Below are 26,323 nucleotides of genomic sequence, written 5' to 3'. Positions count from 1 at the left end.
AAAATGTGTATGGAAGGACAAAACATGTTTGTGCCCTGACGGTCCACACACAGATTCACTTCTGCCACCACCTTTTGATGGGGCTTGCGTTTTGACTAGGTGTGAGATTAAGAAGCACAGAGGCACTGATGTTCCCTGTTGCATTGGGAATTTTATAGCCCACCCTGTGTACAAATGTTGTGATGAATGCTGCCTGTTTCCTATTGCTGATCCACAAAGTTTTTGAGCACACCAAGGTTGCCCTGTCGTCAACCTTATAAAAGTTCTGCATAGCTGGACTATCCCCATGTGTGTTGTTTGTTGATCTTTGGCTTTTGGTCAATTCTGCTTTGAAGGATACTCTGTTAATTCAGGGATTGGCTCCACAGACTCATGACTAGACCTGCACGTAACTGTGACAACATGGAGGCCAATACTGACACAGGGTATGCATGGCCACACACTTGAACTGGACACATTTGTGCAATGAACCACTGGAAATATGTGAACCCATACAGCATGGTCTGCTGGTCCTCCACAGCTACAGGAGAAACATAGGTCATTTACATGACTCAAACTGTGGTGTACATAACAATTTTAGGATTGGATTTGAGACTCTGTGTCACAAACACTGTACCTACCTAGCATGTTCAAATGCCTGACTCATGGGTAGTATACACACGATTGACCATGAGGTGGTATTCAACATTTCATTAAATGTGATGGGTTACAGATTTGACATAGCCATTATCAACCATCCTCTATCTATCCTGTGTATAGTTCGTCATGTAAAATGTTTTGTCCCCAAAGTCAAGGAAGTACACACAGCATAAGACGCAACAGATATAACAAACATATATCATGACTGATGTACCTCAATGAATGGCATCTGATGGTTATACACAATTATAACACATTCATACATGCACATTACGCAAAAGTTTTCTTGTAACGTTCACACAGAGGCACAACAACAGTTCAAAGAGCCAATTCACAGACATAAACACACAGGCCATGAGTCTATTTGTTTAGATGCTTAGCCTTGCTATCCTCTATTGATGCAACACCTGCTCAAACTAGGAAATACCAATTTTATTCCAAAAGTTTGTGTTGCTGTTGCGTCAGTTAAGAGAGCTAATCAGGCACAACAACATGAGTATTATGGTCTGCAGTAGGGTGGTCTGCCACATGTGCCCAAAAACTAGAACACACACTTCAGGTCATACCATCCTATCTTTGTATAGTTATAGGCTGCATGCATGTTAAAAAATGAAAAATAACACAAACACAGTTAAAGACAGATTTTTTTACGCAAAAATGTAAAAAAGACGCATATGTGTCAAAATATAATGCATATACGTTAAAAAATGACGCTCACACCCATAATACATCGATTGGTCCCTAGCAATAATTCCAACACCGTACCCCATGAAAGCGGTTATCCATTAAAAATGTATTGATCCTTGAATGCGGGGGATTTTTCATGCATATGTGTAAAAAAATAATGATGCAAACCCCGTAAGCATCATAAAATTTCACGCAATATAAAAAAAGAGCCCTGCAATTGAGACAGGAAGTGATGCAATAGGATAGCCTGTTTACAGAAATGGTACAGTGGGTGTACTTTCACTTTCACTTGGCAGTCTATGATTATTCTAGACTGTGTGGCCGTGTATTGAGTTGTCTCTGTGAATATTGTGCTTTTGTCTCCTGTGTGCTATTGCTATAGTATTCAGTTTTTTTGTAAGTGTCTGTGTTAATCATTGTAAGTGTGTAATTGTCATTTATTGTGATTAGATTTGTCTTTGTAGTGTTGGGAGTGTGTTTGTGGGTATTGTTAGTTGGGGTATTGTTGGGCTGTCTAAGGGGTATTTAAGTTTCCTTTCCATACCTCCTTTCCCTGTTTTTCCCTCTTTACCCTTTCCTATCCTAATTGTTTTTGGGATGTTGGGAAGGCCACGTCTGGGGAGAATGGGTGAGGAGGAGCTGGGGGCTTTTGTGTGGCTGGTGTGCCACTTCCTCCCCCTGATGTTGGATGCTGCGGGCAGGGTGATACAGGGGTATCACACAGAGGCAAGGAGGCTCAGGTGGGCAAAGGTGCTGTTCCATCTACAAAGAATCTTCAACAGCCAGCGCAACGACCAACAATTGAAACATCGCTGGGCTGACCTGGTGGCCCGAGAGCAGGACCTGTTGGACCACCTGCGTGTGGTGATTGGTGGCCCTGTTGGTGAGTACAAACTTGACTAATGTTTATAGTAGAATGCTCTGAAGTGACAGTAGCAGATTTTGTGACATGCTGCATACAATGTTTGTGGACTTGTGGAATGTAAGTTGAACAAGCAGTGGTCCTGATTTATACAATTTTTGTAACGCATTACCGTCATTTGTTGACGCGAAAGCTGCACAGACTTACAAAAGACAACTTTATCTTGTAAATTAGTGTAACTTTGGTGTCAATAGATGATGGTAATTCGGCACAAACCACTTTATGATTCAGGGCCTGTGAGTGTACCAGGAATGGGATGTATTTCACATGCTAATACAAGGAACCAATGTAGTCCTCTTTCTTTTTAAACCATGTGTGAGCAGTATTCATGGCCATACGTACAAAGCTCTTCCTAACCTTTGCTAATATCTTAGGTCGATATTTCTACTTTGTTTGTGCAGCATTTGCATTATTTCTGGATGCCATAGTATAGCACACTCGCTACTATGAGTTTTTTTGTGTTACTTTCCATAGCTGTAGCGTAAACAAATGAAGCAAATGCTTCACATAAAATTTTTTAAAAAACATCTGGCCGTAGGGTAATTGTTTCTGTGTGTTTACATCTGGACAGAAAATCTTTCACATGGCTAAACCTAATTGTGCCCGGATGCTACCAGATTGCAGTAGCACAAAACAGGTTAATCTTGTGGCTTTTTGGAGTGGGCGTTGGAATCCTATCATTGAGTAGCATGGCCCAACAACTTTTTTGCCTTGGGCACAATTGCAGGTACAGAGCTGGTGCAGTTACCATCTGTGCCACTTTATAGCCAAACATTTTGCAAAGTGAATGGGTCATCATGGGATCCCTGATCTTTGTGAATGCATGGTCACAAATTATTTATTTGTATGATGTTGTGCAAGGGACTACTGACTGCTTCCATTATACATTTTAAGTGACAAAATAGTTTGTTATTTTACATTTGGTACACCCCTGCTGATGTAGTGCAGCATATGTACAATTATTAACTTCACAGTATGAAGGCTATCACAGACATGGTGGTATGCTAAGATCAGCAGGCCAGCATTCCTGTGAGTTCCGCCATTCCCAAGGTGCTTTCAAATAGAGACCTACCTCATCAAGATTGCAGAAGTAGGACATTTGCTAACCCATGTTTTAATTAGCGCACATTGTCAGTTTGGTTGTATTACCACAGATCACCCAACTTGGCAATTCTAAGTTAATGAATGTGGCAAAGTGTGATTTACAATACCTGATATAGGTACACAGGGCCCAGAGTAACACATTTCAGGTGCAATGACTACACCTGTGCCCATGCATTCCGTCATAGATGATAAAATTAGACACTGTCAGCATACATCTTTTTGTTGTTTTGAATCAGATAAATGGCCAATCCATGTTTAGCGTAACATTCTCATCAAGTAACACACAGGATCCCTGCCATCATGTTGTCATACGGGGCATATCCGGCTCTGAGTACACTGCCAATGTGGCATATGTAATCTACAAACACTGGCACACATATAATGGGCCATTGAAAGCACAATAATTCCTGAACGAAACTCAACCCACATGAGCATCACACAGTAACTCATTGTCCCTTGTTGCACAAGCCACAATACCTGAGTCACTGGTATTGCAGTGCACTAGGAATGTGGCATTGCATGTCTCTCATAATAACAAATGATGAAATTGAGTACCCTCTAGAATTAATTAAGCACAAAATTGAGTAATCATGTTTGGCACCACATGATTGTTATGGCCAGTGCAGGTGTGCATATGTGTGTCTATCACTCACGGAAGTGACAGTGTCAATGCATGATTGCATGACTATATCTGTTGGTGTGTCTACATGCCTGCTGTGCTGCTCTACCATATAAAATGTCACACACTGTACAGTGAGCAGACATTGAGCACATATCACCCTTCCATGTTTTACAAGCGGACCCGCCCCTATACAATTGGTGAAGTGGCTCGACTTGCGGACCCAGGTGTATCCAGTAAGTTTTAATGTTTGTCCTGTGTTGTGTTTGCAGCTGTTGTGTGATTGACTCTTGTGTGTTGGACTCATCGCAAGGTATGATGTGCTGGCACGTGATCTGATATGTGACCTGACTGGAGGTGGACATTTTGTTCCATGTTCGAGTTGGACATTCTGTGGCAGAGAGTCATATATTGGGAGTCTAGTGCTGTGCTATAGGCATGGGCAGGTGAACAGGGGGATTTGTTGCTACCTGTATGCCAAAGATTCATTTGGAGGTGGCCAGTGTCATGATTTAGTCAGCAAGTCATACCCTGAGTCACACAGACCAGTGATGCAGAGGTTTTACCCACAGACTTGAGCATCCCTGTAAAGTAATGAACATGTAGGACTGTATGGTTGACTTTCTGGCAGCATCTAGCTCCACATGTTGTACTCCATTTATGTGGCACTTGAGTGAAATGCCATAGGCGTGCATGCAGGTCAAGGCCAGATGGGTGCTGGCATCAATGTGCTTGATTTTGGAAAGGTGTCAGTGAGATGTAATGATGTTGACAATTGTCTACATTAAAAAAATTAGTGTTGATGTGATTGTCCAATGTTTGAGTCAATCCTAGTTGGCAGCCCTCCTTCCCTGTGCTGGACTGACTAAACCCATGGACAGCTGTCCAAAGCTTCCTGGCTGACCTTCATGTTTGAAAGTATGTGTTGCATGTCCATCCCCCCCGAGTCACAGGGTTAGGGCTAGAAAATATGTGTACCTAGGTGTGATGATCCCAGTGTAGAACACAGACATGTAATTAAAACAGTCATGTGTTCCACACTACAATGCCCTCTCATGATTACCAACTGCATACTGTCCAGAGAGTTCCATTCACAAATCACAGGTCTTGTGTGCCTGGATTGTCATCCAAAAGATAGTTATTAGTTGGCCTGGCACATGTGGAGTACTTTCAGCATTTGATATGTGACTAATAGCAGTACAAAGATGCACAGATCATTTAATTAAGTACACACCTTATTGTGCATTGCTGTGCTGTTAGATAGTTGATGGGTAGGCTGCATTGGCATGTCATTCCTCAGGGACATTCCATCATCTGTACTGTGATTTGGACTGTATGTGCTCTTTTTAATGAAGTGTTAGAATATCATCTGTAGATGTATCACATAATGATGTCACTAATGTTTGGCTTTCTCAAATTTTACAGCTGCCAACATGAATGCCCAGGAGATACGGAAATTCCAGAGGCGGGCAATGCGTTACCGCCACATACTAGATGTGGAGGCTGGGTTCCGCAATATGGCACGCCGATATCGCCATGAGAGAGCCACAGGGGTATGGAGGGCATTTGCCCCGGGGGGGCAGCATTGCCCACAACAGCCACCACCACCACCACAGCTCAGACCACAGTGGCCCCAAGGATGACAGCAACTGTAGCAGGTCTCTCGACTTTGTCTGCTCCGGCCCCACAAGCAGCACCTCCTGTACCTCCCCCTCCAACCACGACACCGGCACCAGCAATGGCATCTACAAGTGGTACCCAGACAACCCCAGCTGCTGTGATAGACAATCATCAATTTGCAAATTTTGGATCCTCACCCATCATTCCCTCCCCTCCCTCCTCTTTCCTCGTTCTTTTCTTTTGTGGGTTTAGGGGGCTTAGTGTTAGGTTAGAGTAGGCTGTTAGTTTAGTTAGTATAAGTGGGTTGGGGGTGGAGGGTGTCATATTATTATAAGTTTTTTTAGTGGGTGGTTGGGTGGGGGATGATGGGGTTTATGGGAACATCAAAATAAATTCAAAAAAAATATATATATATATGTATATATATTTGTTTAGGATAAGTTAGTATGTGCTTAGGTTAGTATATGTTGTCCTACCTGTGTCTCCTCAAATAAGGGGGGTAGGGAGTTGATGTTTAGAGTGTTTAGTTAAATGTGGTAAGTAAGTTCAGCTTAGGGTAGTTGGGGCCAGTTGTGGGTAATGTATAGTTAGGATAGGTTAAGTTAGTTAAGGTGTTTCCCCTAGTTTAAGTTTCCTTTATTACTGTAAAATAAAGTTTTAGGTACTCCTTTACAGTATGTGTCACATGCTTGGGGATCAGGGCCTTGGCATGGGTGTACAGTGTCAATTTAGTATTTGCATCAAAATCCCATTATTGACATGGTTATTCCATATTCCAAATGAGCTGTCACATTGGCAGCTACAACAAAGCTACTTCTCTATGCTTCTGCCATCCATTGCACTCACCACTCAAGGTTACTATGGTTCCCAATGTGTTGTAAAGGTTAGTGTGTTTTTAAATCTGTCATCGTTTGAGTCCTGTATTGGAATCTTGGCCACTGTGGGATGTCTGCCTGCAGCTTGGTGTTCATGTGAACCCTGATAAGCTGAGTGATGTTATAATCTTATGAAGTTCTGTATACATAACTCACACCTATCATTTATTACATTGTACTCCCAGGTTACATAATTGTCCATACACTCATACACATCCATTCCTGCTGTATGGTGTGTGTGTATGTGATTAAAGTTTATAGTCAGATGTCACATACATAAAGATTGTCTTGAAGGGAATGTTGGCCACATTGGGTTTCATCTTATACATACTTTGGAGCTGACTTTTTCAGTTCTACACAGCCTTATACTATTTGTTATCTTTTAACTTCAGAAATAAGCCTAAGGAAGCACAGAGGATGATAAAATCCAGACCCTGGTGCATAGTTATCAGGCCACATTATTTCTACACTGTTGTATTGACATTCCATGGCCATTGACATGTTACATGCATCACAAATCTCCTACACAGTTGATGTGTCACATTACACAGAGACAAAGTGGTTGTGTAAGTGCTATTTATTTTAAAGTGCTGTAGTGCAATATTTACATAGTCCAGGATTGTAAGTCCATTAGTGTGACGCCTTCTATTGTGATGCAACACAAGTGCAATGGTGAGGGACATGTCATTGGACATGCTGGTGTAGAGTGTCATTCAGTGCAGAGGAACATGAATTGCCAATGAGGTGGTGAGAGACAATTGCAGTTCATAGTGGTAATGTGCTGGAGAACAGTGCATGTTACAAACTGGAGCAAGACTGGCATGTTAACAAGCAGAGGACCTATGAAATCAGTGCCCATGTGGCATGAACTTGTGCTACCGGGTACTCCTACGGGTGAAGGTGATCTGTTCCACGTCTTCTTCTTCTGATGTGTGTGTCATCTCCTCTGCCCTTGGTGGTGGTGGGTTTGAAGGGGCAACACACACTTTAGTGTTGGAAGATGTGGAGTCAGAATTCCTGGTAGCTGCCAACTGTGGGGCTATTAAGGGCATTACTGCAGGAAGGAGGAGCTGCTGGTTCTTGAGTATAGCAGCTACATCACTGTGGTAGACAGCCAGGTCGGCCCTGAGGGGGTCATGATTGCATTGGTGCACACAGTGAAAGGTTTGGGATGCTAGGTGTTGTGGCAACTCTCTAACTGTTGTGGTGAAATCCCTCACACATTGTTGTAGTCCTTGCAGGAGGGATGGTAGCGCTTGCATGGCTGCTGCCTGTTCTGCAGATGACATCATGCACATCCCCTCAAGACTGGCTGAGATATTTTGAATCCCCACCCGCACCTCCTTGGCCAGCTCCCACTGTACTCCCACTACTGTCCTCTCAAAGGTGGTACCAGTGTCCTCAGAGTCCTCAGCTGGGTTGGAGTTCGCAGGTCGTACTATTGGGGTGGTGGGTGGCTCCTCCGTGATGGCTACTGCATCTGTACTCCTCCTTGTGACTGAGGGTGGGGTCTGGAGGGTTCCAAGGACATCTTGGAGGGTCTACTGGCTAATGTTTGTCAGCTCGTCATCCATGTCATCAGGGAAGTCCAGGACAGGCATATCCACAGGAGAACCATCGTCCTCTGCACTGAGATATTGTAAAATTAGTGTGTCTGTGTTGTGGCAGTTGTAATGTGACGTTACTGACTTCCTTTTAGTGAGACATTGTAATCTTGGTTCCTGTTCATTGTTCCTGTCATTAATATTAGCATTCTCACAGGCCTATGCTCCACCTGCATGTCACATGTAGTGTGGGCAGTTTGGGGAATTGTCAGTGTCACATCCTCTAGGTGTAGGTTCTGTCCAAATTGTAGGTTGCCACCTTCTTGTCCTAGTCAAACCTCCGTATACTTCCATTAGCATGGTGAGGCCTTGCAATGGCTGTGGGTGTTCTAATGCCATTTTCACCACACTTAACAATATGGGACTGACCCAGTCTCTGATATTTCACATACACCTATATGTTGCTGAGACCAAGCATATACTAAATATAGCATTGGCATGGCACGATGCAGGTGTCAGCATTGGTAGTGTGTCAAGTTGATGTTCGCGAATGTGTGTTACATTGGATTGCACTGATGGGCCTGGCAGTGTTCCATTTCCTCTTATGACTGTGCGGGTGTGTTTAACTAGCTAGACACATATGTCCTCCCCCTCAATACTGTTGTCTTAGCAGTATGACAGTTGGGATGTTGCATGTGGCATTGCAGCTATTGTAACACAGGCACAGGGTAGATCCTATAATGGGAAGAATAGGTATGACATTACTGCTGTGCACTTCATAATGTAAGTAACAATACCTGATGTTGATTGTGCCTACAGACATGAGCATTTGACAGGATTTACCCTTTGTTAGTAATTACAGGGGATTGATAACGTCATCATCCTGAACCCTCTATTTTGGGTGTGTTTGATCCATGGGCACTTAACTGCCATTTGCTACTTGACCAGCACACACAGCACAGATGGTAGTGGCAACTGTTGTCAAACGTAAATGCCACTTGTGGATATGGCCTGAGACTGGAAATTGAGCCCTAGTTCATGTTGTGACAATACCAGCTGTTGTGTGACAGCAGGCCAGTTTTAAATTGTACCCTGCCCTCCTGGACTGGCTTTGCCTTTCCAACATCCTTGGCATGGCAAAGTACCCCCATGCAAAGGTTGTTGGTGTAGTGTTGTGCTGTGCCCCTGGTTTCCCCTGCACAGCCCATGCACCCGTGCCATGCCCCTTTGCCCTTTCCAATGCCTTATTTTCAGGGCTGACGTGCATTGTGTAGTAGGTATGTCCCTCCCCCTGCTTGCAGGGAACATTTAGGCATTTTGGTCCCCCATGCAACTTACCCTGCATCTGTGTTGTTTCCTGGTAGTCTGCGCTGACCTATCCTTGAATCCCTGTGACAATCTCCTCTGGGATGACGTCTGCCACCATCTCCTCCATCTGGTCAAAAGCCTCCTGCAGTGCTGGACTCCCACCTCCAGTCTGCAGTGCTGCCTTCCTGTTCCTTGCCATTTTTACCTTGGTCCTGCGCTTGCAGTCATGCCAGCGTTTCTTGCACTCAGTGACTGTTCTCCGTACTTCTTGTCCACAATTTGTTGCCAATTTGCCTCTCTCCTCCCAATTGGCAATCTTGAGGTGACAAAAAGTTGATGCTGGTCTTCCGTTACCTCTTTCACCAGTATTTCCTGCTCCTCTGCACTTAAACAACACTTCCTTTTCTTCTTCTCCCTCTCCTTGGTCTTTTCTGGGTCGTCTTGGCTGGTTCCTGGTCAATTGGGTCTTCCTGGGGTCTCTCCTGGCTTCTTGGATCCATTTTGGGGATCCTTTGCACATTTTGCTGTGTTTGTGGCGCTTTTTGATGCTATTGTGGGGAAAAATGGCGAGTGTCCGGTTTGCGACGTCGTAAACCGGATTAAAGTCATTTTCACTGCGTTAACGTCGGTTTGCTTTACGACGTGGTGCAATGGTTAGAGTAAAAAAAAATGACTCTAACCCGTGGTTTGCGCCACGGAGCGTCAAAGTATAAATTTGATGCCCGGTTGGCGCGGAGAAATGGCGTTAGCTGGCGTTAAACTTTTTGATGCAAAACTGTGTTAGCGCAGTTTTGCGTCAAACAGTGTAACTATGGCCCTAAGTGGCTCTGTGTAAAGGTTGAAAGGAGACAGATTGGGTACCTGGGAGACTCCACAGTTGATAGGGATTTTCCGTGACCTGGGGACACCCATGTAAACAAAGTGCAGTCTTTTGGAAAGATAGGAGGAGAACCAGTGGAGGAGATTGCAGGTGAATTCCATTTGAAACTCCAGAGTCCATATGAGATGAGGATGTTCAACTGTGTCAAAGAGCTTAGAGGTCCATCAGTATCAGGAGGCAGGGATCGTTTTCACCTGAGATCAAGAGAGCATTGTCCATGATGTGTAAGATAGAAGTCTCCATGCTGCAGTGTGATCTGAAACCAGCCTGGTAGTCATGTAGGAGATGGTTTTTATTGATGTGTTCTTGGACTGTAACAGAGACTACTGTTTCAATCATATTACTGATGAATGGTAGGTGAGTGGTGGGCCAGTAGTTGGGAAGGTCAACTGAGTCTAATGTAGGTTTCAGTAGGAGAGGGAGAATCTGGCCTGTCTTGTGAGCTTCTGGGAAGATGCTTTGTCTGAGGGAGGCATTGACATGCGAGGCAAAAGAACATCCTCAGAGAGAGCTTTGATGTAGGACAATGGTAATACATCACATTCATAAGAATTGGCTTGAGGGAGTTGAATATGTCAGCAAGATCTTGGAGTGAAAGGGCTTTGAAGGCTGACCATTAAGGTATTCTATGTGAATGGCTGGTAAAAGTGATAAAGCAAGCTTTGTGTTATTCACATGCTGCCATATCTTAATTTTCTTGTCACTAAAGATGTTGAAGGCATTGAACTTTTCTGTTGAGTAAGGAATTGATAGGAATAGATATTTCCAGGACAGGGTAGATGCAGTGCTTAATTGTCTTGAACAGAATTCTGCTTCTATTGGTGCTTTTAGTGATGGAGTTTGAAGAGTATGTTGCTTTGGCTAATGTTACAAGCTATTTGGATGTTGCACAGAGGGACTCCATTATCAAGAAGTCCATTGGAGTTTTTTTTCCATTGTCTTTCCTCTGTGCAGAGCATTAGTTTTCAGGTAGGTCTATACAATACCAGGGTGATAAAGGCTTTGGCTTGCACTTACATGTTGTATTGGGGTGTGGATATTCACATAGCTTACCAACAATTGTTGAACTTAAAGTGAAGAGTATTGGCATCAGAACTGCATTTGATAGTGTGAGATATGAGTTCAAGCACTTTGTGAAGTCTTTAAAGGATCTGAATGGTTGGTGTTCTCTTTTGTGTTTGCTTTGGTTTGTTGAAATAACATCGGACAATGAGAAAGCTAAGTAGTCAGTCCAGTCCAGGGCTATGGGTGGATGGAGCTGGACTGTTGATGATGTTGAGACAACAAAGTGCTGGATTTGGCCTTTGGAATTTGTTGTGTGATATGGTGCACTGTTTTAACCACATAAAGGCCCATATTCAAGATAAAGTGGCGCATCAGCAATGATGCACCACTCTTCCTGCTTCCCTTCTACCGGCACCTAACAGCACCATGGTTGTGCCTTATTTATAATACAGCGCACCATTATGGTTGTTAGCACAATTGCGTAAACATTTTTGACGCAATTATGGCGCTTTGCTACACTCGCACTAAAAATGTTGATGCTAGTGCAGCAAAGTGCAAAGGAAGCCCATAGGTTCTTATGGGAGCCTCATTTTGATGCCTGCTCTGAGCAGGCGTTAAAATAGATGCCAAAGATGGCGCAGTGACATCTTTTGCCATTTTTGCAGGTATCCTAGTGCCCGGAACGCCTCCCTTGCATACAATATGCCTGGCGCAGGCATCATGTGGTGCACGGGGTTGCAAAGTGGTGCAATGCATGCATTGCACCACTTTGTAAATATGGTGCAGCAGAAAAGACACTTTAACGTCATCTTAGCATAAAAAACATGATGGTATGGCAGTGCTAAGGTGGCACTAGGGGATTTTAAATATGCCCCCAAGTGTCTGTGTCAGAACCACGTACATAGGGCCAAGGGCCAAGCATAGGTTACTGGGCCAAACAATGAAGGTTAAGACCATTTACTCCTGATGTTCTGACACCGATCTACTATGGATCCTGGGCAGTCGGGCCAAGTACCCCTCCAGCCGTTGACTCTCAGTAGTAGCATGGGTAGAGAAGTCCAAAGCTTCCCAAGGGGGAGGTAAACACAAGGGATGAACACAGGCTTACAACAAGAATACATGATCTGCAAACAAGACACACGGGCCCTCATTACAACCCTGGCGGTGGGTGGAAAAGTGGCGGTAATACCGGCAACAGGCCGGCGGTAAAAAAAATGACATTACAAGCATGGCGGTGACCGCCATGCCAAACCACCACTTCTCCACTCCGACCGCCAGGGTGGTAACGACCGCTGGGCTGGAGACTTCGGTCTCCAGCCCGGCAGCCATCACTACACCACCGGCGGTATCACAACCCCACATACTGCCATGGATTTCGTGGGGTTCTGTACCGCCACGAAATCCATGGTGGTAGGCACTATCAGTGCCAGGGAATTCCTTCCCTGACACTGATAGGGGTCTCCTCCACCCCCTCCCCCTCCTCAGAATCCTCCCCCCACATCCATGACCCCCCTACCGCCCCCCAAAGGTGGCAGGACCCCCCTCCCCGAACTCCCCACATTGACATACACCCCCCCCCACCCCTACACGCACACTCACACACCAACTACACAAACACGCTGGCATACATGCACACATACACACAGATATACACACACAGACATACACACAGACATATGCGCACACATTTCCCATACACACACCACACCCTCCATGTGCAAACACGCACCCACACACCCCCTCTACACACTCACAAGCACACCCCCATGCACGCACACAACACACAACACCCCTCCACCCCCTCCCCTAAAGGACAATCACCTTACCTGGTCCGGTGATAGTCCGGGAGGGAACGGGATCCATGGGGGTTGCTCTACCGCCAGCTACCCGTCACCAGTACACCGCCACACCGAAAAGGGCAGAGGGCTGCCAGCAGTCATAATAGGCGGTGCGGAAAACCACCTGCACTGGCGGTCTTCAGCACGGCGGTACCTCGGCAGTCTTGTAAAAAGACCGTCAAGGTTAAAATGAGGCCAGCAGTCCCCTGAGGTTAGAGCTGTAGATTTTCACAGGATGGTCCCTGAGCTTTACTCCTTTCAAGCGGCAGTGGGTATTCCCCATTCACTATAGGTGACATTCAGATTAAACTTCACTAATAATCCGAGTGTCAGGAACCCCACTCTGCCTCCTTATTAAAGTCAAAAGTGTTCTAGTGCTGCAGCGCTATCTGACAAGCAAGTTCCTCTGGCGGCCATCTTCATGGTGGCCCACAGTGGCACATGGGGTTGCTGACATAACACTGCACACAGGCCATCATGCATTTGATACATCCACAATCACAACTCACTTCACAGCAGCCCTCCTTTGGCATGTGGGAGTCACTGACTTTACCTCCACACTGGCAATGAACAGATCAGAACAGCAGCCGTCTCTTCACACCTCTCTAAGGGAATTCACATGTCAGGATTCTGCACTGGACCTTACTCCCTCCACTGCTTTTCTCTCCCTCACAGGGCACACTAATCTGGGCTAGCACACAGGCGCTGGAGCTCCAGGGTAGGTGCTCTCAGATTCCCTAGTTGAGGTCCATTCGCCCATCTAGGAGACTAGCATGCCTTGGCCCCAGTTGGTCACAGGCAGATAGTTTGTAGAGCTTCTTTTTCTTCCACAGCCCAAGTGGCTGCTTGATAATTAACAATTTTTGGAGGTCTCAAGCTCCCCTTCTTATAGTCCATTTCCAGACACCAAGGGCCACACTCATATTTTCACACAGAGCAGTGCAGCAAGCCTCTCACCTTGCTGCGCTCTGTGAAACAGAAATGGGCAGGAATGCACCACGATTAACGTTATGTAGTGAATCCCCATCCTTTCCTTGTGCTGGTGTCCTTTTGGCTGATTAGTGCCACTCACAATATAAATCAGCATTAGACATCAAGACATCACTACAGTTGGGGCACTCAGGATGGGGGTACATGTCCATTACCATGCAAGTGACCTTTCTGTCCCAAAAGGTTTGAAGAGGTTGCAGAGGGCGTCTCTTATCTTTTTTTACCTTGTGTTGTCTAGAAGGTTGAAGTCACCCAAGGGGTGAGGGTGGTGTGGTGGATCAAATACATGTTGAAGAGATATTAGAATTCATCGCTGAAGTCCTGCCCGGGAGGTCTTTAGATGAGGTGACAGGTAGTTAGTGTAATGCATATGAGGTTGGGTCTAATTATTGTGCAAATGCTATTAGAGTGTTCAGGTAATCTATATTGTTGTTTATTGTTGGGGATTGACACTATGGGTTGCTAGGTAATAAACATGATTTTATCTTACCTTAAAAGTTTCATTGGAATAGTGGCTCTGGCCCAAGGCCCTCCCAGGCCAGAGCAGGCCCAAGCAGGTGATACATGGGTCTGTCCTTTGCTGGAGATGCTCCGGTGATAGGACTTTCTGAGCAGTTGACTGAATTAGGAAGAAGGCAGGAAGTGATGTTACTTTCTGTGAAGATTGATGATGGGAAATAAAGTGGGGTTACTTCCTGAACAGATGGATGATGGGAACAACAGCGGCATCACTTTCTGTGCAGACAGATGATGAGAAATACACAAAGTCCCTTTCTGTGTAGATGGATGATGAGAAATGCAGTAGTGTCACCTCCTTTCTAGATGGATCGTGGGAAATGGCTTCATCTTGCTTGATTTCAGATTTTAAGGTGAGTTTTAGAAGAAGAAGACTAGTGATTTCACTTCCTCTGCAGATGTTTCATAACAAATCCAGCGGTGTCACTTTCAGGGCAGATGGTTGTTGGGAAAATAAATGGACTTCTATCGCAAGGCTCTGAGCAAACATATTAGCAGAGATTATACCTTAGGGAACAGTAGAACTCTCTTCTAGTCACACAAATGAAAAGGTCTGGTGACACTATGAATCCCTCTAAATCACAATATGCTGACACAGTTCCTTTATGCACAATACACAGGAGAGACACAGTAGTTCCCTGCCCATATTAGGGGAATAGCAAGTCATAGAACATGTCCAGGATCACACACAGGCAGAGACAAGCCTTGATCTCTGCACACGTGCTTAGATTAGTGTGATTCTAGGGCCAAAATAAAAGTCAGGATTACAAATATACTTGCAAGTGGCCACTCAGGCCAGGAGAACATACCTATATACCATGCAAGGGACATTCCTGTCCTATCAATCCCCAATCTCTCTGGGAGCTTGCTCCTAGCTTGCATGTCTTGACAGAGAAGCAGCACAAAGCAATGCTTGTTTGGTAGGAATCTACTGAGGGGTAACAGCAATATAAGCTCCCTGGGGGACACCGTTAAGCCACCAACATTGCCACATGGAGTTCTGCCAGGAGGGACAGAAGCCTGGCCATTAGAAGCACTCTTAAGACATAAGTAAAAACTTCATGGAGTTCCCTCAGGGGAGACAGTAACCCAACAAGAGGAGGTACCATTAAGCTATCAGTGTGGATTCATCCAGTCAGAAAGAATAGCCATTTCTGTTGCTAGAATTAAAGCACCACTAGAATTTATTGGAGTACAACTGAATCCCAACTCCAGGAAGCATTGTTAAGCCACCAGAAGTACTACATGGATTCCTGCAAGATACACGTTTTTTTAGCAAACAAGGCCCGCCGCTGTGCACTTTAACCTATATATATTTTATTCAGCTTCGTTTTATTGTTTTAACAGTAGCCACATTTGGGGTCTTGTATTATGTTTTTTGCCTACGCCAGCACTGCGTTCTTAAACAAGACATTTTTTTCCGTGCTTTTCTCAAGTCTGCAGTAAGATAGGTTGCCTGCAAATGTGGTAATGCTTTGTCCCTAGTGTTCATAGAAACATACACACTCTTACGTGGGGATCCTTTCTTGGAACACCAGTTGTTTTATTATAAAAACACTTCTTTGACCCATGTACATTAGAGGGAGATTCCAGCCAGATGACCACAACTGTATGCTGATTGCGGAGTGCTTCGCTGCAGGTGGTTATGTAGACCAAAGGCCTCTTGCTCAGGTATGAGGGATGATATCTTCCCAGGGGAACCTGAACGGCAAAATTAGAGCTTAACATGCTGTGTTCTAGCATAGCCTAGGTACGAGCTATTCTAACGACTCTAGTGACAATATGGTAGCGTTATTTTTGTTTCACTCTCCTTGTTACAACTTTCATTCTGTCATGCTTCATCGTCCTAGTTATTGCATTACGTGCTTTATTATCTAAGATGCAGTTACTTTAATAAAACCTTATTGAACTCTATTCTGCTTCTAATTGTCCTTGTATATGTGAGTCTAATGTAACTGAGAGAAACAGACGAGATCTGAGTGACAACGATTTCCCTGAGGAGTCAATTGTGTCATGCTCTCGGTTGCTCGATCATCCCTACTCTTGGGTGGAGATGAGGCACTGCTAGTTAGTTGGAGCAAAACCCGGATTAGGCCGACAGGTGTCACCTGCAGTGGGTTCAGACTCAGTCCCCCACAGTGCAAATGATTCTGCGGCCCAACTCCAGTAGTCTCATTAGGAAAATGACAGCCTATGCAACAATAAACACTTTGGTAATGGGAAAGAATGCAAAACAAAGGGTAAGACACGATTAGTTTTATCAGTAGCCCATCCAAGATTGGTTAGTGAAACGAGGGGAACTGGGAATGATTGACCATAGATTCCTTGATTTGGAAGCAGGCCATTTTTTTAATTCAACTAAGAACATCCTGTTTATTGGAATACCACTACATCAACTCCTTTAAACGGGAGAAGCTATTGGAACAAGTGTCACAAAATAAGCAGTCACAGCATTGCAAGTCATTACATCTCTATAGATGTGCATATTTGTCTTTTACCACAGAAATAGCATTTGGGGTATAAAAGGTACAGAGACTTATTACAGTTGACATTGTCAGTGGTGCTTACCCCAATTACGTAGGGCTGAATGGCATTCTGATCTTGTGCAAAATAAAAGCATCATCCCATCCCACAGTTTTACATGCCCAGGACAGTCATTCAAGAAAGCTGGATTTGAACTGTATAAATTTAAAGAATAGGTGTTAAAACTGTGATAGGTGTAGTGTGTCCCCATTTGCATAAACACAGTTACAACAGTTAGATGTGCAGTGGAAAGGGCATGTATGTACTACATGCACATAGATGTGAAAAAGACCTGCCTGGGTTTAGATATCAAATTAATCATTACCTTGCATCAGCCTGAGGTGGAAGAAAGTATGACACAAAGTTCTTTCTACTAGCCTCTGAGGGCACTGGTGTGATAAGTGATTCCCCTGGTGTGTGGCCCCCCAAAAAATAAGGGCTACCACTTACATTCATCCTGTAAAGACTCATCAGGGGCCTGGAAGTCCAACTCATTTCATAATAGACCAATGCCATGTAACTCAAAGTTGCACTAAAACATACAGGTGAAATTGATGTTCATAAGAAGCCAAATTAAAGAAATGGCACCAGTAACTACAATGTTGTACTGGTCGCTGTGCAATTTCTCACTAGTGGATACTTTGTCAGATTTGCTCTAAACAATCAGTAAAATTATGACAGCAGCAATGCAGTTTGAGACTGGAAGCCATCAAAAAGTAATGAAGTGTGGGGTGGGAGGGTTAAAAAACTCAGAAATAGACAGAGGTGCTTGAGGAACTGTGTTCATAAGTTCTGATGTTGGCATTTCATTCACTGACTCATTCGGCTACTGAGTTAAGGCCTTATTATGAGTTCTGCTGTAATCCTGACAATGCTGGTAACTGGAGCTACCAGCTCCAATGGGATTATGAAAGGAGCTGTAACTCTGTAGATCATGAGTATTGAACTGCAAGTGAAATACCAAGCAAACATTTGCTGGAATCGGGGCAAGAAAAGCAATACCTGCATGTTATCCACAAAATCCCATATTCAGGTTTATTTCTGACCATGGAAGATACCAGTTCCCCTGGCATTGGTCACTCCAGAGGAAGAGGGTCGACTATAGAGCAGAAAACTGAGCACTTTAGTATATAAAGATTTAAGAAGGAATTTTAATAAAAGTTATCTCATGGCCATGTCGTGTAGGTTCACATTATCCTAATGAGACTCCTGGATTTGGGTGGCAGAATCATCTGAATTTGTGGGGTACTGAGTACCGTTTCACACCATGTGAAATCTGTCAGCCCAATCCGGGATTCCTGGCCAACTAGCAGTGCCTCATCTCCACCCGAGAGCGGCGATGATTGTGGCAACCAAGCGCATGACAGAGATGACTCCTCAGGGGAATCGTGGTCGATCAGATCTTATCTCTTTCTCCCAGTTACATTATTCTCACACAGGTAAAGACAAACTGAAGCAGAATATGGTTCAACATGGTTTATTGAAGTAACTGTATCTTAGATAAAATGGCATGTACTGCAATAACTAAGATGATAAAACATGCTAGAAGCAAAATAGTGACAAGAAGAGTAAAACTCAAAAACAGTCCCACCACACTGTCACTAGGAATAACATAGATATATTTCTTAGCTAAACTATGTCAGAGCACAGCATGATAAGCCCTAATCCACCCTATTGGATTCCCCCTGGGAAGACATCATCCCCCATAACTAAGCAAAAAAGCCCGTTGTCTAAGAAGACACAGGGATTCGGCAGTCTAAGCAGGCAGCAGCAATGAAGACATTCAGCAGTCAGCATGCAGTTGTTGTCATCTGGCTGGAATCTCCCTCTAACATGTATGGGATCGAGAAGTGTTTTTATAATAAAACAGCTGATGTTCTAAGAAACGGTCCCCAAGTAAGGATATGTATGTTTCTGTGAATGTTGGAGACACAGCGTACCACTTTTGCCAGCACCCCTCTCTGGCTGCAGACTTGAGGAAAGCACAAAGTGAAATGAATGTTGTTCTAAGAACGTAATGCTTTCCTAGGTGAAAGAACAACTCTTAGAAATGCGGTCTTTGATTGGCAGTCAGGTTACCTCCTGTCCAAGCAAGGACCCTCACTCTAATCATGGTAGAGGAGACCCACCCTCAGTTAACCCCCGATCACCCCTTTGGTAGCTTGGCACGAGCAGGCAGGCTTAACTTCAGAAGCAATGTGTAAAGTATTTGTACCAACACACACAGTAACTCAGTGAAAACACTATAAAATGAAACAACACTGGTTTAGAAAAATAGGTAATATTTATCTCAACAAAACAAGACCAAAATGATAAAAATCCGACATACACAAGTCAAGTTATGAGTTTCAAAAAGGGCCTCATTACAACCCTGGCAGTAAATCCCGCTAACCGCCGTGCTGACGGCCGTCAAGATACCGTGGCCGCAGCGGAAATCCGCTACAGGTATTACGACTCACATTTCGTAATCCTCCACAATACAGACACCCACACAAGTCCGCCACACTAAAGGTCAGGGATGAACTGGCAATAGCAAAACCTACACCGTCACGCCAACAGAACTCCACCCACAATATCACGAATCAACACGGCGGTCATTCAACCGTGGTAATCCAGTAGCGGTACACACCACCGTGCTCAAAATACACACACATTTATAAAACACAACCACATTGGACAATTCAAAATACACACACCTGATACACATACACACACCGCACTACACCCACACACTCACAACACTACTGTATAAAATACACACCCACATTACCCACAAACCCTTACAACAATTTTTTTTGAAGAAGCACAGAGAGAGAGAATAGCAAACACAACACCAGCATCCACAGGCACACAACACCATCACTCACACAACATCCAGACACCTCAAACAACACACACCAACACAACACATCACACAGCACAACATACAGCACCTCACACATCACCCACACCACATTATGGCACCTCAAAGACACCCCAGGTTTTCTGAGGAGGAGCTCAGGTTCATGGTGGAGGAAATCATCTGGGTCGAGCCACAGCTTTTCGGATCACAGGTGCAGCAGACCTCGATTGCAAGGAAGATGGAGCTATGGCGGAGAATTGTGGACAGGGTCAACGCAGTGGGACAGCACCCCAGAACATGGGATGACATCAGGAAGAGGTGGAACGACCTACGGGGGAAGGTGGGTTCCGTGGTATCCAGACACCAGGTAGCAGTACAGAGGACTGGCGGTGGACCCCCACCTCCTCCCCCACAACTAACAACATGGGAGGAGCAAGTCTTGGCGATCATGCATCCTGAGGGCCTCGCAGGAGTAGCAGGAGGACTGGACTCTGGTAAGTCTTTACTACTATGTCCCCCCACCCTACCTGCATTCTATCACAAACTCCTAGCCCAACCCTCACACCCATCACTCCAGCACCCCACAGACACCCCACTATCACAATCCACACATCCCAAAACCAAGGCCTGTATGTCACTCCAATGCGTGGACACCCATCACCAAAGCATGTCCAGTACAGATACTCACCCAGGCCCCAAAATCACTAATCACACAAGGGCAAAGACAATAAGCCAAGCACAGAAGTGGAGGGTGACTCACCTATTGCACAAGATGGCACACACAGATACAATAACTATGCATTTACACGCCAGGACCCATACTCAACGTCACCGGACAGGAGGTGCTAGACATATCCAGCCCCCCACAGAAGAGGCCACAGTGACGACAGCAGCTCTGCACGCCTGGATCAAGAGGACCAGCCCGGCCCAACAGGGACCTCTGGACAGTCGGTTCCCCTGCCACAGTCACAAAGCACCACTGAACCTCCCCCCTCAGGAAACACCACCACAGCACCCACCCAGCGGGCCCATCCCTCCGTCCCCAGGACACGTCAATCAGCAGTGTGTCCACCACTTCAGGGACCCCAGGCAAACCCACCAACCCAAGACAATCAGGGACCTGGGGTCAGTGGCAGTGGGTACACGGTTCAGGGGACAGGGGCACAGGATAACAGGGAAACTGGGAGGACAGCTGTGTGACTGGGGCAGGACAGGCCCAGGGAACACCCTCTCCACAAGGCACTCTCCAAAATCATGGGAGCATACCATCATCCCAGGAGACCATGGGCATGGTACTGGCCAAGTTTCAGGAGACCCATCGGCTGCAGGAGAAAGAGTACCTGGGGATCAGGGAGGACTTGAAGTCCATTAACACCACCCTGGTCACAATTGCAGGGGTGCTGGCAGACATGGCCAACACCATGAGGGACACAGTGCCACACCAACGGGCCCCTGACACTAGCCTGAACGATGAACAGCCTTCCACCTCCGCCGGCACTAGTGGACAGGAGGCCCGCCACAGGAACAACAGGTCACCAGCACCCCACCCCCTGCAGAAGGAGAACCAGCCCGCAAACGGTCCCTGAGATCCAGGCAGAAGACAGAGAACATTGCCAAGATCCCGCCGGGAAATAAGACTCTCCTGATTGTCACCCGTCTGTCCTACTATGTCACCCTGACAACATTGACCTGACATTACTCCACTTCCTATGCCCCTTTGGACAATGCACCTGTGATACCAATAGACTGGACTCTACCATGGACATTCCTCCACCATCACCCCAGCCCATTGCACAGTCCCCTCCACTTAAAGCACAGAAATAAACACCCTTGAATCACAAATCAATCTGGAGTCAGTCTGTACTTTCACAAATGTGTAATTGTAAAGAAAAATAGCAATGTCAATGTTCATTTTCACATACCAATGTTCGACAGTTGTTGGGCAGCAGTAAACATAGCAGAAGGCAGAAAGTGGTACCAAGATCTGTGAAATAGAAAGTCAAAGTGAAATATCAGGGTCCATACACAGAGGTAAAAAGGCAGAATCATGCAATGTCCTACAGTAGTATGATATGAGAGGAGCAGTGCCAGTCTGTTACCTGTGTCTCACTAGAAGTAATGCATGATGATGTTGTTTCAGTTGTCTATATCTTCTTCTTCTGCCTCCTCTTCTTCACTGTCCACAGGCTCCACAGCTGCCACAAGGCCAACATCAGGCCCATCTTTCTGCAGAAAAGGCACCTGGCATCGCAAAGCCAGGTTGTGCAACATGCAGCATGCTACGATGATCTGGCACACCTTTTTCGGTGGGTAATATAGGGAGCCACCTGTCAGATGGAGGCACCGGAACCTGGCCTTCAGTAGGACGAAAGTGCGTTCAATTATCCTCCTAGTTCGTCCATGTGTTTCATTGTAGCGTTCCTCTGCCCTTCTCCTGGGATTCCTCACTGGGGTCAGTAGCCATGACAGTTTGGGGTAACCAGAGTCACCTGCATATATCGAGGGACAACTGTTACACACACACTAACCCTTAGGGACAACTCCACACCCAGACACCTATGTCAACTATGTTGGGACCTAAACCTCACCTATTTGCCACACACGGTGCCTCTGGAGTTGCCCCATCACATAAGGGATGCTGCTATTTCTCAAAATGTAAGCGTTATGCACTGAGCCCGGATACTTGGCATTCACATAGGAGATGTACTGGTCAGCCAAACACACCATCTGCATATTCATGGAATGGTAGCTTTTGGGGTTTCGGTACACCTGTTCATTCCTGCGGTGGGGGACAAATGTCACATGTGTACCATCAATGGCACCAATGATGTTGGGGATATGTCCCAGGGCATAGAAAGCACCTTTCACTGTGGGCAAATCTTCCACCTGAGGGAAAACGATATAGCTGCGCATGTGTTTCAGCAGGGCAGACAACACTCTGGACAACACGTTAGAGAACATTGGCTGTGACATCCCAGATGCCATGGCCAATGTTGTCTGAAAGGACCTACTGGCCAGGAAATGGAGTACTGACAGGACCTGCACTAGAGGGGGCTTCCTGTGGGATGGCAGATAGCTGACATCAGGTCTGGCTCTAACTGGGCACACAGTTCTTGGATTGTGGCCCTATGAAGCTTGTAGGTGATAATGATGTGTCTGTCTTCCATTGTCGGCAGGTCCACCAGGGGTCTGTATACCGGAGGATGATGCCATCTCATCATCTGCCCCAGTGGACGTGCCCTATGGCGGAGAAGGGTGAGCAGAGGGTCATACATCACATAGCTTGCACAAGGGTGTTTAGAACAATCGTGAGGTAATCGTTGTATTGCGCTGTTTGTCCGTATTCCTGCCCAAAAGTGCTGTGACACAGTTAGTTGCCCTGCCAGGTGCCCCACTGACATGGAGGCTGCCTGACCTGTAAGGATGGACAAGGGGAAATGAGGAAACTGCACTGGCGTTGTGCAGTGTCATGGTATGCGGACGAAGACCGCAGCGCAAATCAGCATTTTTTACCATTGGGCCCTATGAGTTCCAGAAGCCAATGACGATGTACGCCGGCTGTGACGGTACGCACCGCCGTTGACGTGACTGCCATTTTCTGTCTGTTCACTCACTTGATACCTGACCTTCAACCTGCACTGCAAGTGCTGCTGTGACCTGACTCTGGAAGCGACAATGGCCACAGTGTCTGGGGAAAGACCCCCTGCCTTCACCGCAGAGGAGTTGGACAACCTGGTGGCTGGGGTCCTCCCCAGTACAAGCTACTCTACGGTTCTCCAGACAAACAGGTGAGTACACTGTGAGCATGATGGATGAGACATGAATGTATGGAGTGGCATGGATGGAAGATACGGGGGCAGAGGCCAGCATGTGAGGATGGTCAGTGTATGTGTTTCTGGGCCAGGGTGGGAGGTTTGGGACCAATGAATAAGAAGAACCGGATGGGGGAGTAAAATCCATTCTTACTTAACTTTTCCTCTACATCAGCACCCACCAGAAGAAGGGTATTTGGCATGCCATTGCCAAGGAAGTGTGGACCCTAGGGTTCTATCATAGACGGAGCACCCACTGCTGCAAAAGATGGGAGGACCTGCGCCGCTGGAGCTAGAAGACAGCAGAGGTCCAGCTGGCGATGGCCTCCCAACGCGGAAGGGGTGCACGTCGCACCATGACCCCCCTGATGTACTGGATCCTGGCAATAACTTATCCTGAGTTGGATGGGCGCTTTAGGGCATCACAGCAGCAACAAGGGGGTGAGTAAAGTCTCATTCAGCTGACTCTGCATGCTTTATGAGGTTTCTGGGTGGGGGAAGTGGGCTGTGGGTTCCCCTAGGACAGGGCAGACGTGCCAGGGTAGATCCATTGTTAGGCAGGCTCAGTGGCACTCCAACTCCAAAAGTGGGAGTGGCCCTCTACACCTAGTCAGGCACCTGTGGGTTCCAGGTGCACATCAAATGGGTCTAGGCACCGTCCCCCATGGCCATGTAATTTTCCCCTGAACTGTTAGTGCATGGCCTAGTGCATTGGGCTGCTTCCTGTGTGTTGTGTCTGCCTACGGTGGTGTTGTTGCAGGCATAGACCATGTGTCTCTTCTGTCTTTCCTCCCCTTTTTGTTTTGTTACCCTGTCCTTGTGTGCATTAGCATCATCTGGCGGAGGAGCATTGGCACCGGAGCAAGAGGAAGCTGCAACCCACATGGCCCAGGAGGGTGAATGTACGGAGACTGAAGGCACCAGTGAGACGGAGGGCGAGGGGAGCTCCACGACGGGGACAGGAGGAGACACCAGTGACAGCGACTCCTCCTCTGATGAGAGATCCCTGGCGGTGGCGGGCACCTCTGAGCCCACCACATCAACAGGTACAGCTGCCTCCCCCCCTACCAGCACCACCCTCCCAGCAGCCCCTCAGCATGTTTCCCATGCCCACTCACCCAGGATGGTGGGCATCTCCTTCGCCCCAGGCACCTCAGGCCCTGCCCCAGTCAGCCCTGCTGCCCTCAGTGAGAAGGCTATTGACCTCCTGAGATCCCTCACTGTTGGGCAATCAACCATTCTGAATGCCATCCAGGGTGTCGAGAGGCATTTGTAACAAACAAATGCATACCTGGAGGGAATTCATTCTGGCGTGGCAGCCCAACAGAGAGCATTTCAGGCTCTGGCCTCAGCACTGATGGTAGCCCTTGTCCCTGTGTCCAGCCTCCCCCCTCCAACTTCCACTATCCAGACCTAATCCCCTCTACCCCAACCTATCCCAAGCACACCATCAGACCAGCATGCACACTCATCAACAAACAAGTGTGGACATGGCAAACATAAGCACCACACATCCCACAGGCACTCACACAAGCACCATCCCCATGCAGACACACCAACATCCACTGCCTCCACTGTGTCCCCCTCCTCTACATCCTCCTCCTCCCTCCCAGTCTTGTCTCCACTCACACCTGCATGCACTACATTCTCAGCCACTATCTCTATCACCAGCAGGCCCATCACCACACACCACTCACGTGCAATCACCACCCCCACTACCATGCACACGTCCCCCATGTCCTCTCCCAGTGTGTCTGTGAGCCCTCCTCCCAAACTACAAAAACGCAGGTACCCCACTCAACAGCCATCCGCCTCAAAACAGCCTCCAGCCCATGCACCCTCACCCAAACTCATCAGACGTACACCTCCTACAACCACTACCTCTTCCTCCACTTCCCAACCCCCTCCATATTCCCGTCCCAGTGTGTCTAAAAAACATTTACTGGCTAACATTGACCTCTTCCCTACACCCCCCGTCCTTCGCCTAGGGCCAGGATTTCTAGATCCCAGTCCAGCACCTCAGCCACAAAATCCTCGAGCACTGTGGTCCCTGCAAGTCCAGTAACATCGCGGTCGGCACCCATCAGGGCTGCCAGTGTGCCACCTAGTGAGGCCAAGGATCACCCTATTCCGCCACCTGCCAAGATAAAAAGGGGCCCAGATGCCATAGGGAAAAGCCGCACCAACCACCCAGCAAGGCCTCATCCAAGACAAAAGAGGACAGTGCCAAGGTCCCAGCAGCGACTTCCAAGGTGGGGAAGGGACACAAGACTAAAGGGAAGTCAGCTCAGAGCACGGAGCCTCCGGGTGAGGGACTGGTGTCACTCCTTCTGCAAGACAGAACAGCAACCTGTACGGCGGTGGCCAATGCGACAAACACTGCCACCTGCACCGCCATATGCATGTCTGTTGCCTCTGCAACAGACCCCAGCATCATCCCCAGTGGGCAGCCGTCCAAGTCTGCAGGAGACATCCTGCTGTCTCCCTCCACAGGTGCTGACACATGCACCACCAGCAGCATCACCGCCGCAACCACCGCCACCTGCCCAGCGACGTGCTCAGACAGTGCCACCACAGCCGACATGAACATCATTCCCAG

Source organism: Pleurodeles waltl, chromosome 6 (genome assembly GCF_031143425.1).
Source record: "Pleurodeles waltl isolate 20211129_DDA chromosome 6, aPleWal1.hap1.20221129, whole genome shotgun sequence".
Classification (NCBI taxonomy): Eukaryota; Metazoa; Chordata; class Amphibia; order Caudata; family Salamandridae; genus Pleurodeles; species Pleurodeles waltl.
This window is presented reverse-complemented; position numbering follows the sequence as displayed.